The sequence below is a fragment of the Sturnus vulgaris genome, chromosome 2 (genome assembly GCF_052056855.1).
Source record: "Sturnus vulgaris isolate bStuVul1 chromosome 2, bStuVul1.hap1, whole genome shotgun sequence".
NCBI classification, from domain to species: Eukaryota; Metazoa; Chordata; class Aves; order Passeriformes; family Sturnidae; genus Sturnus; species Sturnus vulgaris.
Window position 1 is genome coordinate 70,488,468 of NC_142244.1, and position 14,567 is coordinate 70,503,034.

The 14,567-nt window shown below is 37.9% G+C and overlaps 1 long non-coding RNA gene across 1 annotated transcript in view; it reads left to right on the forward strand.

The window, feature by feature from the left end:
• The window catches only part of LOC148224840 (uncharacterized), a 72,435-nt gene that overhangs the window by 15,947 nt on the left and 41,921 nt on the right, over positions 1 to 14,567 (forward strand). The window contains exons 2-3 of the long non-coding RNA XR_015801539.1: positions 3,759 to 3,846; positions 10,722 to 10,819. This is a non-coding gene — a long non-coding RNA (uncharacterized LOC148224840). The remainder of the gene's footprint in view (positions 1 to 3,758; positions 3,847 to 10,721; positions 10,820 to 14,567) is intronic.

Here is a 14,567-nt window from a genome sequence, read left to right on the forward strand (position 1 = left end):
TAATTTAAACATCTCCAGATTTCCAAATTAGACTCTGTATGTGGTTTATCTATTTCATCAATACTCTTACAAAGAAAATCTTAGCTTCTGCTTCAACCTGTGCCCCTCAGTCATTTCTGAAACCCTAGAACTTAAGAGTGCCTTTCACACCTTCTTGTTATCAGATTATTGTATATATTTAGAGAGAGATGATAATTTCAAAAAATCAGAAAAGTGGTAGATTTAGGGTTGTTATTGTCAGCTAGCAATCAGTCTGCCTTATGCTTCCTATGAGAAGACTTTTTAAAAATGCTTATGAGTCTTCCTAGATAGAGATGTTTTAACTCAAATTCTCCAAGCTGACAGCCTGTTTCTGCCCAATAGATTTATTTATTTTTAAATAAACTTGTAAATGATTTGGTAACATTAATGGAATGGAAAAATACATTTATTTTACTCATGTTAAAAATTTTAGTCTAGTTTTTTTTTTCTTTTAGATGACCCATCGTGCATGTGTGCTTTTGTGTGTTTTGGCAGGCAAGTGCCTTTTCTCTCTATGTAAAAAGCTGCTCAGCTTTGGCCTTTGAAACACCAGTTAGCTTATGTTCCAGTGATATCCTCTTCATACAGCTTTTCAGGATAAAGCTTCCCAAAATCCCAGCTGTAGCAGGTGTAGCATGTGGTTGAACAACATCATAGTTGTGACCTATTCTTATTGTGCCAAGCCCAGGTTTTAGATCTTAGATGCCTTTTCTTCTCCTGTGTGTTTGGTAAGAACTTTCTTGCTGGGCCCAAGAAATCTGGAAAAAGACTGAGTTGTTCATAAACCAATAAGTTAAAATAGCATTGGAAAGTAGGGATGACCATGAAATGGCACATGGAAACAGGGTGTGGGGCATGGGATGAGATGCAAGGTTGAAGATGGCAGAAGCTTGTATTGCAGGATATGGGAAAAGTGGGACTGGAAGTGAGGATTGAAGTAGTGCATTTGTCAAGGCAGGAGGTTGAGGGTGAAAGTGGAAGAGGTAACATAGAGGAAGGAAATTAAAGTCTACTGTGGGGGAAAAAAATGAAAGAAAAAGAAACGGCAAGCTCATGAGGCATCTGGATAAGAAGAGTCGAGTTGGGAATCACTGTCCCGACGGAAAAAATGTAACAGAGCAGGAAGACATGCCCCGGCATTGAGGCAAGGTTGAGGGGCAGGGAAAATGGATCTGGGTGTAGTAGAGCCATGGATGAAGAGCTAGATTAAACAAAAGCTGGCAAAAAGTCTGGGTACTAGAGATTCAACATCGTTAAAAGGGAAGTGCTCAAAATATTGTTGGCTGTGGGCTCAGGAGGTGGTCCTGATTGGGAGAAAAGAATTGTTCAGACAAGGAGGTTTTCACTTACATTAAAAATTGGAGAAATGGGACAGACAGCCTGAGGCTATGACGAGACTGAGTGACAGAGAAGGGAAAGACTGCAGATGGGGACACTTACAAATGGCAAGGTAAAATTAAATTAGAAGGGAGTCAACAGAACAGCCTGTATGAAAGCAGAAAACTCCTACCATAGCCTGAATTTGATAAAAAGTTCAGTCAAAACTGCACAACCCATGACCATGTTTATATTCCATACCTGAACTAATATAAATTTGCAAGCCCACAGATCTCTCTGGGCTGTTTCATTTGTGCTTGTCACCAGGAGGTATTAGGTTAGGAAATGTACCACACTAACAGAATTATGATTCAGCTTCCTGGTGCCTTTACTAGCTCAAATATTTCTGTTTAACATTGCACAGTCCTTGGTATTTTCCATGTTTCTTGAGTTCCAGTTGTTTTCTGTGTCAAACCTATGTGAATCACTGCTATTACTAAATGCTTGTGACTTCAAATTACAGTGCTGGTAAAGTTCTGATTGTTACAGTTTACCTTCTTAAAAACCTAGAGATTTTTACAAAAACAAAAACCACTCTGCACAAAAATACATAAAAAGAACATTTTTCGAGCTTGAAAAATCACTGTGCATGAAAATGCCAAGTACCAGAGCAAAACCTGCTCATGATGAAGAGGACAAACAATCCTTTTTCACATGTCTTTGCTGACGTGGCTGAGAGATTTTTGCTGTACTGTGCCAATATAAATTTTACTTGTGGAAAGATAGAGCCTCAGCCCAACTAGAAACCTGAGCACAGAGCAAGCAACAATAATGCATTTTACCAAGTTTTCCTTAGAAAAATATTTTGCGGATTAATTAAGATCTCTTTTCACCTCTGTGGTTCAGTGGTTGATCAGATCTAGCATTTAAATAGTACTCTCATTCTTAAACTAAAAGACTGGGAAGGAATAAACTAATGAAACATTTACTTTTCTATATCCCTTTTCGTCTTCTACTATGCATTCCACAAGCACAAGGTTTTATACAAGCTCAGTAAACCAGTTGTGAACCAAACCAGGATAATTTGGTTTTGAATAAGGCATGTCATTAGGGTTTCTTTTTTTGAAGAGTAATGAAAAAGTAGTTTGTGAGATGACAGCAGATGTAAAAACCAGACTGAAGCTGTCAGCATGGATGCAGCAGTGCAGCGGGATCCTGCCTTTGAGAAAGGTCAGTAGAATATGCAAACAGCTCACACAGCATGGAGATGTTGCTGAGGATTAGGGCAGGAGTGTAAGTACAACAGGAAAGCAAACGAAACATGCAAGCACAAAATTCATAGAGAAGCACATTTTACCTGTGACAAGGGATGTCAGCTGTAGCAGACAATGCTGCCAGTCGGGCAGGCCATCACACCTCGCTCCCTACAGGGGAAAGAGGATGGCTCACCTCTGCAGACAGCCCACAGGGAAGCTAAAGCCCACTGAAATAAATCAAAGCTCCTTTACTTCAACGTGCTTTGAATTGGATCCTAAGACAACGCATCCCTCTGGTTTTCATGTTGTGTGAGCCTACATCTCCCAGCAGGCTGGGATGAAAAATCCTTGAGAGACATTGGTGATTTAACAGAACCACATTATGGATTATGTTTATTTCAGGCCCTCTTAATTTCAATCAATTTGTCCTAATTTCAATCAATTTGGAACAATAAGTAGGAATACATGTCCCCTGTAGTTTCTCACAGAGAAATCCTAAAATAGATTTAACCAGTTTAAGAGCTGAGTCACCTTTGTTACTGTTGGTATTTCTACCAGGCAATTCTTTCTACCAGACAATTTCTACCAGGCTATAATGGAGAGCAATGGCTCCTCATTTAGGTGTCTTCGTTGGGTCTCTGGAGTCTGGTAGAACAGGAGGATACAGAAACAAGTCCATGCACATTTCATACTGAAGCCTGAGAGATTAGGGCAGCAATAAAATTCTCTATGATCTGGATTAAACAGCCCAAAAAAGGGGAGGGGTGATTTGAAAGCTTACTGACTGCTAAGGGAAAGGATGGATGAAATTAGAGTTCCTGAGTTTTTTCTGTCCTTTGACAGCCACAGACAAAGTATGAAATTATCCCCTTGGGACATATAATCTTTTTTCATATTGATGAAGGTTTGCCCTCTATAAAGATCTTTTCCATTTTACATTTTCAGATAGCATTGTATTATTTTATTGTTCTCTGCCGCTAATGTGGCAATCTCACCCTATTAGCCCTCTGGATATATTACCAATCCTAAAATGCCATTTTTCTCGTGTGATACAATTGCCAAATAGAAAGAATTCCTTTTAGCTCTGGCTGGAACAACCACAATGCCTATTTTTTTTCTTGTCATTCATGTTAGTTTCTTGTATGTTTTGACTTTGCTTTATAGGTTGGATCAAAGTCATCAGCTTCTTTCATGGAGATATCCAAAAGTCATCCTGTGAAACAGCAGTACATCCAGTAGTAGTGTGAATAAGGTAACTACAGCTTTTACAAAGTCAGTATCCCACTCTGATCTAATACAGTTTCAATTTGTTTCCTGTGGATTTTATTTTTTATTTTTCAACCATCTTTTCTCAATGTAATTTCCATCCCTAGAGAGGCAAGAAAGATTAGTCTGATTGTTACAAACTGAGAGCTTCTTCCCTACTCACAATATCTTCTGTTTTTCTTAAATTTTTATTATTAGTCTCCTTGGGTTTTAATTTCAAATGAATACATTTTTATATTGACAGCCTGACCTTTCTCAAATAGTTACACATTTTTTTCCTCAGGTACTTGTTGAATATAATCAAATTCCAATGCATTTATATTCATTATGTAAATGCCATTATTTATCTCCCATTTGTTCACTTAGTGGAAATTGAAAATGCTAAACTACTAGCACCACTTACAGCTTTGTAGTCAAAGCAAAACCATCCACACAACAATTATTTCCATAAACATGAATGTCTCATTCAAACCAGGAAGCAGCATGCCAGTCCATCACTGTGTTCCTCAGCAAAGGAGTGCAGATGAGCAGTCTGCAGAGCTTGCAAATGGAGAGAGAGCAGCAAGAAGGAGGGGTGGAGTGGGCTGTAGGAGAGCCAGAGCAGAGAGACTCATCAAAAAGCAGGGAAAGCAAAAGAAAGGGAGAGACAAGACCAAGAGATAAGTAGTGAAAAACAAAGTCAGAAAGGAGAAAATCAAGGAGAATGAGAAACAGAGATGGAAAGGAGAGAAAGAAGGGAAGATAAGGTGACCAACAAAAGCCCTGAGGAGATAAATAACCAGCATATTCATCAAAATATCCCCTACTTATTGAATCTAAAGGAGCATTCTCTGTCGTGAACATCCTAGAGCCTACATGAATTAAAAAGGAGTGAGATAGGCTATCAGTCAAACGTGCAAGATCAGAGTTTCTAGGGCCGCAAATTTAGGATACAGGAAAGCCTGTCTTCAGGTTCCCACTACCAGATCAAACTGTTGCAGCTGTAAGGAGCAAAGTGCTGATCCCATATAATCTTTCAGTGCTGGCTCAAATTAAAGCAAAACTTCTAGTATGCTAACTTTGTACTATTAACAGGCTTTATCACGTGTCATCTGTCTTTCCACAGCTGACATAAAGTCAGCATACCAGCATAAATCTAACATCAAACTCATATTGCATGCTCTGGCTAATTCAGCAGAAATGTATCCACGTGTTCATAATTCCTTAAAGTGCTGTTCCAGGAGGGCATAAAATTGGTAGTAAATGGTCTTGATACACTTCAAGTGTTGTTATGAGCAGAGGGAAACATACTGTACACCTGAAATGAAGCATTTACTCTTAGTAAAATTAATATCTTAACAGTCTTAACAATTAAATCTGTTACAAAAATATATGTTCATTGTTCAAATTAATACAGAGATATCTCATCAGCAATAGCATTCAAATTGTTTGTGTCTCCTTGGTGCTATTTCACGTATTTTCCAGCAAGAAATATGAAAGCTGAACAGAAGCCTCCATCTTCCCCACCTGACACAAAGGGCCATGTCCCAAAATGACTACCAAGGTTTGTCAGTCCTTTGCCTCATGCAATAGCCCTGCAAATGAAGTTATAAATGGAGAGGCATTAGCCAGTCCATTGACCACAACACAGCCATTAAAGCAAGCTAAGGTCAGCTCTAGCAAAGGCAAGGCCAAAACTACTTAGACCCTGAGCCCAAAGGTTGCAGATTTTTACTGATAATGGAAAAAAATATGTTTATGGGGGTACAGTTTCAGTGTTGTGTGTTCCTTTTAAACTCTTTGTAAAACTGTATGATGCTCTGTAAATCTGCTTTATATCTCTGGCACTTGAAAAGATGTCCAATAGGAGTTTTATTTTGATTTTCTCTACCTGACAAATCTCTGCTATGTATTTGTGAGCTCAACTATCAGTGTTCCAAGGATTAATGTTTGAAATGTTGGAGGTCTGAACTTCCATGCTTCTATAGGAGAAAATATCCCTTCTCTTCTCTGCAAAGCATTTAGTTTAGCCTACCCTGCAGAAATCACAATCACATTAGTTCCATCTCAATTATTGCAGTTGAATTCTGTTAGAATCTAAATTTATTTCACAGCAGAATGTATCTGTGTGTTGTTAACACCTGACTGCTGAAAAGTACCAGGCTTATTTCACTGGGACCTTTGAATGATGTTTTCTAGTTCCTACTAAAAAGGAGTGTCTGGGCAAACAAAACCCCATGAGTGAAGTGCTGACAACATCTGCTGTGCTTACCTTTATCTAGCTGCAAATTTTGGCTGGAAACTCTCCACACCCCTTCCTTCCCCCTCCTTTTTTGCAGGTCTGCCAAGCATGTATAAAGAGATTATTTCAGCAGATGGTGTTCCTCATTGTTATTCCTATTTGTATCCAGGGATGTTTGAGTCCATGGGCACAAGAATGTTATTGCCACTGCTGTTGTGGTTCCACTTTGGCTTGAATTTCTAAGTGTCTGTACAGCCAACATAATGTGTGATACCTCCTAATTAATAATTCTTGGCATCCAGCATTGCTCTTGATACTTTCAAAGTTGTAATGTCTATCTATATATTAACAGGTTGCTTGTGCTACATTCTGAGTCTGTCTGGAGAAAGAAGAGCATGCAGGTGATCTCTATAAGCTAGTAAAGAATGCTGAATCATAAAAGAGAATATACTAACCCCTACATACAGGGAGAAAAATGTTAGATCCTGCCTTGTTTAGTGCCCATGTTGGAAGGTGGTCATGTTACTGTAAGAAGAATTACTTTGCAAAAGATTGTTTAGAAAGCATATTAAGGACAGAAAAACTGGTGAGTTTTTTCCCCTATATGACCTGCCCAAGTCAATTTAAACAAATCTGAAAGCAAAAGTCCTCTCTGAGTCTCCTATGACCTAGCCTGTGTCTTCTACAAGTATATATCTTCAACATGCTTCAGATTATTTATATGAGTGTGTCTGGAAATATGTGTCTATAAGCCTAAATTCCCACTGTAGTCATATAAAGAAATCTAGAACAGTACTTCAGTGCATAGAAAAGTATCCAGTACCATGTGGAATACTCCTAAGGGCATCCATACATTCCTATTTGTCTGCTGAATTTCTCTGTAAAACAGAGAAAATAATAGTTGAAAACCAATCTACTGATACCTTTGAAGACCTCCAATAAATGGACTGCCAGGGATAAAAATAATTGTCTTTTCAGCAGTGTATGATGCATGAGAAGTGACAGAGACACAAGTTATCAACAGGAATAGAAATTACTGAATAGACATAATGACCACATCATCCACACCGTGAGGATGAGTGTTTCTTTGAAATAGAAATTTAGGACTGAATCATAATGCATATGTTGCAGTGGTAGGACAAAAAGTGACGTTTCACTAAAGGATATAAAATCTGCATCCTGGATTTTGTCTCCGTTGCAAAATTATTATTCCCTCAGTTAAATGTATGGGTTATATGTTTGCAAGTTAGCTTTAAAACTGTCACTTAATGCTTTTCAAATAATGCAACAGGCCTAAACTTTGAGTGTTTGGCCAGAGGCACGCTTTGCCTCCAGGTAAGATGCAACAGCAAATGAAATTTGTTTGGTTTATTTATCCTAACACCCTAACATACAGAAATGAACTCTAATGTCCCTTTATTATAATATTTTATTGAGAATATAATATCTTCTTGGTTTTAAAGGTGTTGACTTTAAAATTTTATGAACTGCTATGATGTCAAGTATGTATCTTTGGTAATCAAAATTAATAAGTTTCCTTCTCTATCTTCATTCCGAGGTTACACAGTGTTACATCTAGCCATATGCAGTTGTGAAAGGGAACTGGGATATGATACACGGTCTATAAAATGTGGCATTGCTGACTGAATCAAATACAACAGCTATGGTGGTCTTCAGGACCTGGCCTTGCAATCCATTAATCAAGATGCAAATAACTGTCCATGTGGCTAAAACATCTAATTGCTAAAGTTCATTTTTACTTTCTAGTGCTACATTCTTAGAATAGATTAAAAAGCTAAGAGCTCAGACCTCCTCAGGTCTTCACTTATGGAAGAAACAAAAATTATTCTCTCCTTTCATCTAAACCCTTCTGACAGGTAAGGGAAGAATTATTTTCAAATTTTTCCATTTGGAAATGACAGCTACATTTCAACACCATTATCTGCCTTCAAGCTGTGTTCCTCTGCCTACCCAAATCTTTGTTCTAGGTTCTGTCACATTTTCAACAATTCAGGGAGTTCATTTTAAAAGATGCCAGACTGGGCACAGCCTGTTGGAATTCATGATATTGGACAGGGTGAAGTCAAGAGAATTTTGAGTTAATATTTTCTCTGATTGAAAATTGGAATAGACAGACAAATCTTAGCAGTCCAAGACCAGAATAAAGTATCTCACTGTGACATGTGCATATATGTTTTCTATGTATTTCATTGCAGAATGTGATTGATAGTCTTTAAGACTGTGTTACTTCTTGAAAGCTCTGAAGGTGTTTCATTTACATACTAGGGAATGTTTTGGTGTTTATTCCAGGTATTTGCATTGTGTGCAAAGGAACTCCCTACCGGCTATGAATTGCTGGGTGTTAAGTGGAACAGTCCTTTAGTCCCGCCTGCATGCAGAGAGTAATTTGTGAGCAAGGAATTAAAAGCCTATGTTCTAATATAACAGCTGGCAAATCAACATTGTGTTTCATTCATTCAATTAAACTACACAGTACAATTTTGGATTTGGTCCAAGTCCTACCCTAGAAGAATATGAGTCTTTCACTGAGAGTTCAGTGCAGTCCTCAGTGACTTGCAGCTATCAAATAACATGCAGCTCCCACAGCCCTGGAAGATTTATGACCTTCACTCTAAGCTTGACTACAGCTGTTAGGTCCAGACTTTTAGAGGGCTGAGCCTCTGACACTCATTGAGTAGATGGGCTGCATTTGTCAAGCTGACTAATCTCATATAGAGTTGATGTGAATCATTCTTCAAAATACTGTTAAGAGATGCTGGATGTCAGACATGAAACAGGCCTGTCATCACTTGCTCCAGTGACAGGCACATAGGAGCAAAATACTCTGAAACATGATAACAATTTAAAATATTGGCAGGTACAAGAAGAAGAAAATTTACTTTTTCTTTCCCCACACAAACTGAAATGATACATATCAGCATGCTATGGCAAGTGCCTCTCCTTCCCTTATGGGTCAATAAATGAATTTATGCTAAATGATCATGTCTCTTTGTGTTCCAGAGGAACTCTCTGACTTTGCCCAAAGTCACCATCCTATATGGACTCCATATTAATTGTTTCAAGGAATTATTTACCATGTATTCCTCCCCAAAATAATCCCAACCTAAACCTCCTAGCATCATTGTTGCACAATATTTTTTTCTAGGTGCTGCTTTTATTTTTCATGTTACTTGCCTCATTTCTCTTCGAGCTGGTTTGAGACGATTCACAAGTAGAAGTCTAAACTGTCTGCATATGTAGCTTCATTTTCCCACCATATTTTTAAAGCATATCACGATAAGATTCAGAGATTGTATTTCAAAATAATTTCATGTATTTTTTTTAATCTGCAAGAGTTTTCAAATATCAACTCTTCTCTTAAAAAAAATTTAAAACCCAGTTTTCTTTCACATAACTTTAAATAGATTTCTAGATCCTTTCCATGTTTCATTATCTATTCCATGTAATCACCTACCTGGTTTTTTGGTTTTTTTTTTTTTAATTACAGGTGAACTTTTTCTCTACACACTGTATATACATCTGAATGACAGATGCTTTCATTGTTGATATACCTGCTCACATCTTTGTTTACTAAGATAAATAATCAAACATACAATCGAGCATAAGTTACTAAAAGCACACCTAGAAAACAGATAAGACTTGTTAGTCTGTGATAGACAGAAGTCAGTCTTCGGGCCATGACCAGATTTAAATGATGCTATCAGAAATTTCCATTAATATGTTTTTCCTGACTCTATTATACATTGTCAGAATACATGCAGACATTGTTTCCGTGGGAATACAAAAGGACAAATGAAGGTATTCCTATTACTATCAGCCAAACTTTCAAACTTTCTATTTCATAAACTTTTCACGCATCATTTCTCACAGGGAAAGAAGGTACAGCCAGGATGTAGATGGAATATGATGAGAGCTTTCTTACCAACAATAAGCAAAAAGCTACATTCTTTCATGATTTTTCATGAGGGTCAACTGGTTACCTGGAAAAAACTTTCCCTCTCTATTATTACCTGCTTTATCTTCTTCATTAATGATAAGAACCTGGAAGCAGAGAAAGATTTAACAAGAGTTGTTAGTGATTTTTAAAATACACTAGGAAAAATGTTAGTTTAAAAGTTCACTATTAAAACATCTGTTTTAATGAAAGGAGGAAGTTGTCAGATTTGCCTCATTTAGCTTTGATTTTTCTATGTGGTATTGTATAACTCCAGTTTGGTGCAGCTTTGTGCAAAAAACTCTAAATACCTTAGATTTTTAGAAAATAAGATTGGACTACTTTAACTAATTAAATCTGATCATACAGTGAACTTCAGAGTTAAATTGATTTGCTTTGTTGTTATCTCTTCAATTCTTGCAAGTTCTTGCTATGTCTATTTGATACAAATCACAGTAATTTGTATTGACGTGAGTCATTGGAAACACTAAAATGTGAGAACAGAGAGGAAGACCCCTCACAGGAATTTTATTCCTGCTTAGTGAAAAGTGAACCAATACTTCCAAAACACAGGAGAGAAATTGCCTTAGTTGCAGATAAAGGACAAGGCATAGGACAGCAAACACCTCTGCTAGTGAAGAAAAGTGCCTCTGATTCTGACCTTTGTTCACTGTATTTTTAACAGGAATTATGGGTTTACTGAACATTTGGACACGTATGGAGGAAAACAAGTGGAGGAAGGCTGGTGAGACTAGCAAAATGGGAACATCTTCCATTTCAGAGGTAAGGAAGCAGTGAAAAAAACAAGAATGACAGAAATCCCTAAGCTTTTTCACTTTCTCTTCCTTGTGTTTTGTACCATCCTTTCTACTCTTCTCCCCTCAGGCTGACCTGTGTGAAATGTACAGCTTCAACCTGTATAGTCTTGGTAGGAGGAATAGTTATTTGACACCTGACTGAAAGGCAGTCACATGGAAAATGGGAAGCTCGGTTAGTGAGGTCTAGGACTTGAGAAGCTGGTGCCAAGGTTCCTCTATGATAGGAAAGTGCATCCCTTGTCAATCACTGCATGAATCCTTCTTTTAAAGTGCTGAGAATAATTTTGAGCTAACAAGATAGAAACCACATAAGAAGCCTTTCCCCATACCCTTTACCCATGTTTGATACTGTAATTCTAACATTCTACCCCAGAGTGAAGTGTACTTCTAACAGACAGCAGCTGAGATGAAAGCTGACATCTGGGACCTAAAAAGTCACTTTTACTGGAGAAATCTAGGAATATTTGCCTTTCTCTTTCTATCTTAAAAAAAAAATCTCAGCTGTGAACAAGGGAATTCAAGCCTGCTAACCAGATTCTACTTAAAATGCCATTCTGTGACAATCTGCCTGCTTAACTTTGGCACATAACTTGCAGTGAAACTTCAGGTGTTTAAAGAAGTTCCCACCTTCCCTCTACAGTCTGTCAATGGAGAGAAGTCACTCAGCTAAGTCTGTTTGCTAGTTTTAAACAATACTCCATGTGTCTAAACTTGGGTAAAAAAGGTCACCATGAAGGCTTCCAAAAACGCCTTCCTGTTGCCAAAGAAGAGAACTTGCTCTGGAGGCACTCTAACATTTGGAAATATGACAAGCATAGAATGTCTGTGATGGTGGCACACTTCCCATTTTACACAGCCTAGAGATAAAAAAGGAGATTCCCTTCCTTGTCCTCCAGTTCCCCTCATCCTTTCAGAACCCCTTGTCCTTTCTGTCTCTGCATCCAGCTTCTGCCGTGCTATTCTCTCCTCTTGACTTGCTTGTCTGCTTCTCATCAGGGTTTTCTCTCTGCTGACTGTACTCCTTGCTTCTGCTGATCTCCAGTTCCTCTAATGTCGAAGTAGAGACACTTTACATAATGTTTGTAAAGAACTGCCAGTATATAGTTTACTTCACAGATTTTCAAATTCCTGAAGGCCATCAATCTCCAGCTGATAATATTCCATGATGGAAGTGCTAACATACATAACTTGGTACTTTCTGGAGACAGTGTGCAGAAAAGTTAATGTTTGCTTCTTGGCTTCAGTGGGGTCCTGCCCTTTTTGTAGAAGGAAGAGAGTATATTAGGATGGGTTGCAGATATCCATGTGGCACCTGGCAGAAGCTTATATCTGCAGGCTGTTCACTGTTGCCTCTCACAGAGCACTGGCCTGTAGGCGGTCTGTCCAAGCACCCTGTGGAATGACTATTGAATCTGTTTATGAAGAGTCCATCCTTAATGGAAAACACAGATATGTGAGAGTGGGTTCAATAAATCAGATGTTGTAGGTTTGATTCATGCTTAAATACCACAAAACATTTCCCACTGCAACACTGATGGAGCAGCAGGAAGGCAGAGTAACATGCTGCTGGGGCCGTCTCCTGGTACAGAGAAGACTCTCAGACCTGGTTGATCCCAGTGTGCAATATTTCTTTGCTTACCTGTTATTTCTGGTATTTTATGTATGGCTGGGAATCAATGACTATAATTGACTATACTGACTATAGAGTAATTGACTGTATTTTGGTCATATCCTGCATCAGCCCAAGAAAGGACCAGCTCCACACTCATCTCCTTCAATCACAGCATTAGACAACAATGTATTAGAGTGTAAAATGAAGGAATTTAATAAAAGACAAGTCATTATCATGTCATACGAGCTGCAGTCCCATGAGGCTTCTGCCAAGCCCAGTGAAGAAAGCTTTCATGATCTCTTCCAAAATCATACAATAAACCGGTAACTATTTTCTGACAGTTTTTGAGAGGATGCTACTGGGTATGGTTAAAAATTAACATTTTAATGAATAACTTTGCATGAGAATTATTTACATTTAACCAATACTAAGATAGGAATGAAAGGGAAAATAATAAAAATTAGTTCAATATGATAGACTGAGAGAAATATTCCTGCCAGGGTTAATACAGAAAACAATTCAAGATCTAATAAATACTAAATATTAAATATAAATCAAATAAATTATCAAATGGAGAAAAAGTAGAGAAGAATTTGTAAAACCTCTCTGAAGCATGTAACAAACAGGTTGAAAACTGCTGACCTGCCTTGGAGACCAAATGAGTACAAAGACATCAGCCATAAGTAAATTGGAACATGGGTAATAGGGAGGTGACAGATTCTTGTGAATTAACTATTTTCTGAACTTTCAAGGTCCCCTTAATAATAAATGATATTTGAAAGATTTCTGTATTCCAGTATTAGGGGTTTGGAACATAAATTGTTTTAAGGATTTAAGCACTATTTCTGGATTTTTTTCAGTGGAAAAAAATTATTATAATGTAAGAAAAGCACTTTAGCCCACAGCATCAAAGCCCCTACTAAAAAGGAGGTCTTGTGTTCCTGCAAGACATTGGACTTCCAGTATTTCAGGAATGTTATGTCTTTTAATACTCTTGTTACATTAATATTTTCTTGCAAACCTGTTGTATATAACCTGATGTCTATCGACGAAGCAGGGAAGAAATAATAGGATATCAGAGACAGCAGGGGGTCCATAAGGATACAGTACTGGGAAAATGAAAGGCAAGTGAATAGATGAATGGAGAAACATTGGGAGGAAAATAGGGGGAAAAAGTAGAGAGAACAGTGAACACAGCAGGAGACTGCTATGAAGAAAGGAAGTACCATAAAAGCAAATGAGAAAAAGCACAATGAAAGAGGAAAGGAAATGATTTAGCTGGGTTGAATCTAATCAAAACAGTCAGAAAGATGTGGATTTTCTTATTAAGCAGAGACTTCAAGAGACACAAAGCCTACTAAATGGCTCTCTGTCATCTGTTTTGCAGGTATGCCTGTGGGAAGAAAGAAGCAGACAGGACAGAAGAAAGTAGAGAGAGCAGGACAAAACTCATGCTTCTCTAACTGGTTTTTGGTTTTCACAGCTCCAGACTGTACACAGAATTACCCTAAGCATCTCAGCACCCACTCAAAATTCTGCAGCAGCTGAACTTCAGCTCAAGCTGCTGTGGTATCTAAGAAGGAAGTGTAAAAGTCAAGTCAGATTCAGGGTCGTCCTTCTTCTAGCTGTATTGAGATTGAAATTGCAATCTGTTTTCTGAGTAGATAATAACTGATTGCATCATTCACAATATCCCTTCAAAACATATTCTGTCCTTTTACGTCCAATGGCAGAAACAACTTTTTATGTATTCTCTGCTAGCTTTTAAGAAAAGATAAAACACATCAAGATCGTCTACAAAATAAGACCCAGCCTATCAAAGTAGTGTTCATGCATTCTTTTCAGAGCACGCTGATTCTCTGCCATTCTGGTTACCTGCAAGAATGATTAATAACCTTTGCATATTGATCATGATGAATGCCAGTTTTGTAAGTGGAAAATTCCTGAGAGAAATGTACCTTTTAGAGCTTCCACTCACAATCTTGGGCACTTTAGGCACTCTGGTAGAATTTTCCACAGCAGTAAGGGATCATATTTCAGAGATTTAAAGTAACTTCAGTGTCAACACACATTAAGATAGTGGTGTCGTTATACATGATCA